Genomic DNA, 5,984 nt, shown 5'->3' on the forward strand with positions numbered 1-5,984 from the left:
CGGCGCCGGAGGGGGCCTTCGCGTCGCGCCCTGTTCCGCAAGCCCGGGCTCCGCCCGCGCCGCTTCCCCGGCCAGCCAGCGGCGGATCGGGCCTTGGCCCGTGCCGGCCGGCCCTGGACCTCCGTGCCCTCCTGACTTGCCCGCGTGACTTCGCGCTAGCGCGACAGAGCTGGGCCACAGCGTAAACCCGGGCACAGACCCTGCCTCGCGGCGGCGGCGGCGGCGGCGGACGGAGACCGCCTGCTCAGGGAACTTCCGGGGCGGCTTCCCCGTGGCTGAAGGTGAGCGGTGCGGCAGGCCACCCAGGAGGACATGCCCACCCCAGGAGAGATGTCAGCTCCCGAGATGGCGAGGCCTCCGCGGTGCTGGGTTCTGTTGGAAAGTCCAGGTTGTCTGGGCCAAGGGTGCATCCCACGCAGTTTTTCTTTGCCTTGTAGTTGACCCCGCATGTCCTTTACAGCCTGGGCTGGAGAGAGTGGGGAGCTCTGAATGAAGCTGGTGGGAAAGAGGGGTTGCCCGCCTGACATCTACTGCCTGCCGCTGCAAGGCCTTCCCACAGGAAGTATCGTTATTGGCACCAGCCAGAGCGGCTGAGTCCAGGACACTCACCGCTTCTTCTGCCTGACTCTGCCTTCTCGCCTCTCCCCCTTCTCCGGCCCACCAGACCTGTAGGAGCCGCTGCCTCCCCCTCCCTGAATAGTACCTTCAGCGATGACCTCTGGGGCACAGCTGGACGCCTGGCACTGTGGGCTGTTATGAGAAGTGACGGACCAGGGCCTGGCAAGGTCCCCAGGATGGGACTAGAGGGCTCAGGTGGGAACCCTACCTCGGGGTATCTGGCTGCATCTGGTGTACCCCCTCCCTGTCCTGCTGTGCCACACCTCCCAAGCCCTCTCTCAGGGCCAAGTCAGAGTCCTCACAGGCACAGGCGCCGATGCTTCATAGCCAGTGCCTGCTGGTCAGGTGCTCGGCTTTGTCATGGTGAATGATGAGGAAGGTGCAGGGCACAGGGGTGCCATAGAGGCTGGGTTTGACCTCGTTGGGAGACTGCAAGCCACAGGAGCACTGTGACTATGGAGCATGTTCGCTTGATCCCTATCTGTAAACTCGCTCCTGCTGCCATCCAGAAACAGGTGAAAGGGACCTGTGCCCTGCGGAGCTGGCCCAGGCTGCAGGCCTCCAGCTTCCTGTCAACCCTGCCTCCTTTCGCCTGAGTCTCTTGAGTGCTTTTGTCCTGTCTACTTCCTGGCTTAAATGTTAGAGCTCCTTTGCCCATCAAACTCCTAGCCATTGACTTAACCCCTAGCCCCATGCATCAGTGGTACTACCTGCTAACTGCTGTTTTTTTTTTTTTTCCTGTTTTGGTACTGGGAATTAAACTCAGGACCTTGCACTTGCCAGGCAGCTTGTGCCACTGAGCTATGTGCCCTGGCCCTCGTTGCTGTTTTCTTGAGAACATGCCTGTGCAGTGTTGCCTTGAGTGCCCTTTGGTAACTTAGGTGACTTTTCTGGGCTTTGAAAAGCATGAGCCCTTCCTCATGGAAGGGTAGGAGCTGCCCAGAGTCAGCTGTGTGCCCAGTAGGGCTTAGGGCAGGGCTGAGCTAGGTGAAGTGTGGAGACTCAGCTCAGGAAGCAAAGGGCAGTCACTGAGAGCCCCAAGCTGGTCTGGGCCAGGAAGGCACCGTCACTGGGGCAGGATGGCTCGGCACCCAGGCACTGCACACTGCCCCTCCCCAGACTGGCAAGGCCCAGCCAAGGAGTCCCAAATGTGGATAGATGGTGGCAGTTGTTGGCTGAAGGAGGTGATTGGAAGGGTGTCAGGAGGACCCAGAGGAAGTGGTGGGTGAGTGTCCAAGTCCTGTGGGGTGGAGGGTGATGGGGACCAAGCCCAGCTTATCTCTCACCTCTGTGCCAAGCAGGGGCAGGTTCCAAGAAGGCCATATCATTGCCACCTGCCCAACACATGGCACACACCCCCCCACTGGGACAGGTTCCCTGCCTTTGGTGGCCTGCAGTGGCCAATGCAGCCCCGTTCTGCTCCATTGACAAGACATGAGGAGACTGGCTGGTAAGGGGCAAGGGCCGGAAGCTCTCCATCTCGCTGGCAGTTGCTGTCTGAGGCACAGCACCTGAGTGCAGGTCCACACCTGCCCTCCTTTGGGCCTTGGGCACTGGAGCGCTGCATTGAGCTCCCCTACCCACGCCAGAGGGCGGAGGTGGTGGGGGGATCCACAGTCACACCAAGAGTATATCCTAAGGTGGGGTCCACACAGGAACTGCATGCTCTTGGCAGGAATTCTAACTCATGCTAGAGAGGCAACAGTGCCCAGCCCTGACTGTAATGCAGAAAATGAGTCATTGGCTTGTAGTGTGAGGACAGGTGGGCTAAAGAGGCTGGCACCATGGTTCCAAAAGCAAAGGCTGAGGGCTGGGGTCCAGGGCACAAGGGCAGCTGGTGGGAATTAATCTGGGGCACGCATGGCCTGGGTTTACTGTGAGCAGGGCCCCCCTCCAGCACTTCCAGGGCATGGATGCCTTTGTCCCTCAGATAATGCTGCCTGTTGTGTTAGATTTTTGAGACAGGGTCTCTCTGTGCAGCTTAGGCTGGTCTTGAGCTCACTTTGTAACCCAGGCTGGTCTTGAACTTGCAAAGATCCACCTGCCTCAGCCTCCCAAATGCTGGGTTTACAGGCATGTGCCACCACGCCTGGCTCAATGTCTGTGTTAGGTTGATAGCACATTTGTGCTTTTTAATATACAGAATACTTTTCGTATCTTGCTTATATCCTAAGTCATTCTGTAATAAACATAATTTAAACCATCCCTGATGTCCCGAGAGTTCTTTTGGAACAGTTCCTTTATTACCCAAGTTTGTGGACCTTTGAAACCCTGGATCTTGGGGATATGTGCCAGCAGGTCCTGGCATTTCCCTGGAAGGGATGGAAGGAGCTGAGCCCCGTGAGAAATTAAGTAAAGAAACAAGACGGTTACAGAAGGCCAGTCAGTGACAGTGATGGTGACGCGACAGGTGTGGCTGCAGGCTCAGGGAACACTGCTGAGAAGCCAGAGCCAGAGGAGCTGGGGCCGCGTGCAGGGCAGCAGGGGCCGTCAGGCCTTCGGAGGGGAAAGAGACTGCATGCTGCAGGCAGGACCTCAGTGCTGGGGGTCAGACCAGTCCGAGTCCTCAGCGGCTGCCGGGCCAGAGCCTGACGACGGATGGCTCCTCTGCTCGGTAAGCTGTGAAGTGAGTTTCTGGTGTTCGGAGTGGCAAAAGCTTTGGATATGGAATACGCAGAAATTCCTCAGACCAGGCAAAGGCTTTTCATCCAGCAGATGCATAAGCTCTGGCACAGAGAGGAAGAAAAGGACCTCAGGCTGACAGCAGGACCTGTGCGATGAGCAGAGGTGCAGTAGGACACCGGGCAGGCAGGGTTCTCTTTGGGCCCGTGGATGGAAGCAACGTGAGCGACCAGAGACATAAGGGGCCACCAAATGTGGCCACCCAGTCCAGGGTGACTTAGCTCCAAAGCTGTGTCTCATGGCTGGGTGCAGGGGCACATGCCTGTCATCCCAGTGCTTAGGGAAACCAAGACAGGAGGATAACAAGTGTGCGGCTAGTGTGAAAGCTTAGCAGGACTGTCTACATACACAGCGTGAAGGCCTGGGTCCAACCTCCAGTACCAAGAAAAAAATCTGATGTTACCTGGGTGACACTTGAGGATGTTGTGTCCTTGTCATCAGGTCCCTTGAGATAGGAAATAGGATGTGGGTCCCAGGGGTTGGGGACAGAGCTTGAGTTGAGATTGAAAATCCTGGAGGTGGACAGAGGTGGTGGCTTCCGACAGTGTGGATGGGCTTAGAGATAAATTTTGGTGTTTTCTTTTGAGATAGGGTCCAGTCTAGGCTGGACTTGAACTCATGGCAATCCTCCTGAACCAGCCTTCTGAGTGCTGGGATGACAGGTGTGTGCCACCAGGCCCAGCTGAGAATTCACAGGGCAAAGGTTCATCTTGGCCCACGGTTTCAGAGGCTGTGAGCTCGTGGCAGGCAGAGCAGCATGTCATAGCAGGTGCCTGGGGGACCAAAAGGACAAGAGCTAGGGGAGGCCTAGGACCCACAGACCTCGTCCAGAGCATCCCCATAGCGGGATGCCCACACCTGTAATCCCTGCACTCTGGGGAGACCAGAGACCAGAGGAGGATTACAAGTTTGAACCAGCCTGGACAACTTGGCCCAACTAACAGAAGGGCTGGAAATGCATTGTGGAGGTCCTGGGTAACTCCTGGGGGAGGAATGGAGCATACCCCTGGTGACCTGAGGACCTCCCACTAGGGTCCCCTTAAAAGTTCCACAAATTCCAAACAGTGCCAAGCTAGGGCCTTGCACTTGCCGGGTCTTGCGCTTGCCGGGCCTTGCGCTGAGCCCTAGAGCTTAGCTCTTAGACACACCAGCTTTAGGGGACAATCCAGATCCAACTTAGCACATTATCGCAAGCATTTTTCTGTTTTGTCTAACAGTGCAGATTTTTTTTTTTTTTATGTGTTTAGTACAGGGTCTCACCACACAGATCAGACTGCAGTGATCCTCCTGTTTTCAGCCTCCCAAGCACTGGGATTACAGGCCTGCACCACCATGTCCAGTCTCAATCATTGTCTCAATGTGCCTCAGGGATGGGGCGGGCAAGGCACGCCAGGGATTGAATCCAGTCCCTGCATCTGCTTAAGCAGGTACTTTAATCCTCTGAGCTATCTGGCCAGCCCTGGTGCAGACATTTTTAAACTACTTTACAATCTGTGAGCCTGTCATAGTGGTGTACCACTTGTAATCCCAGCATTCAGGAGGCTGAGACAGGAGGATCTTTTCAAGACCAGACTGGGCTATACAGTGAGCTCAAGGCCAACCTGAACTGCATAGCAAGATCCTATCTCAAAAAGACAAAAAAAAAAAAAAAAAAGGGGGTGGGGTGGGGTGGGGAGAAGGCTCAGTAGAATAAGCACAGGATCTGAGTTCAATCCCCGGTTCTACCTCCCCCCAAAAAAAGTCATCCTGTGACCGCAAAGGAAGCAGCAGCATGGGAGGGGTGTCACCACAGAGGGCCACCCTTGGACTTGGACAGCAGGCCAACCCACAGCCACCTCCACTGCTCCATATCTGGTAAAATGAATAGAATCGCTTGTCATTTTGGCTTTTGAGACAGAGACTATGTTTTAGGATGGCCTCAGATGTGAAATCCTCCTGTCTCAGCCTCCAATTGTGCTGAGACTACAGTTGTCTATTTTTAGGTGCAAATCACAGGATAGGTGAGGAGGAAAGAGGACTGAAGGGTGGGAAGAGATGCCTGCCAGGCACAGAACAGCCCCGCATCCGTATGCACACCCTCCCTCCCTGTGAACAGCCAGGCCCTACTGGGCAGCCCAGGGTGGAGGCCTTTTGGATCTGAGAGTGGGGGGCAGTCTGGATGAGGGCTGCAGTCTGTTCTGGTGTTTTCAACGTGTGGCAGTGCCCACTGCTAGGTGAGCCTGGGATGGGGCTGCTGCCCTGGGCAGGATGGGCCCCAGGAGAGCCAGGAAGGAGAGGCAGCTGTGGACACCAGCTGGAAGACGACCTGAGAGTTCTGCCCACGTCCTGGCACCCCTGGCATGGGCCTATGGAGCCCAGATGGTGCAGCCCAAGGGCTTCTGGGCCCAGCGCAACCTTACCGCAGCAGATTGATGGACACTAGGTCTGAGCAGGCTCAGAAAGAGGATTGACCCCCCACAGGCTCCTGTTCCCTTGAAGGATGGGGCTCCCAGATCTCCAGAGGACGGGGAGGAGGTCCCACGAAACAGGCCTGGAGCTCTGCTGGTGAGACCACCAGGCGGGGCTGTGGGTCCATCCACCAGGGCCTGAGACTTAGTGTCTGCTGCGGAGCTTGTCCCCAGGTCCCCGCCGGAAGCTTCTGCCCTCCCAGTCCACACAGTGAGGACGCCAGCCTTTGAACCACA

The sequence above is a fragment of the Octodon degus genome, unplaced genomic scaffold, assembly GCF_000260255.1.
Source record: "Octodon degus isolate 3935 unplaced genomic scaffold, OctDeg1.0 scaffold00093, whole genome shotgun sequence".
NCBI lineage: Eukaryota > Metazoa > Chordata > Mammalia > Rodentia > Octodontidae > Octodon > Octodon degus.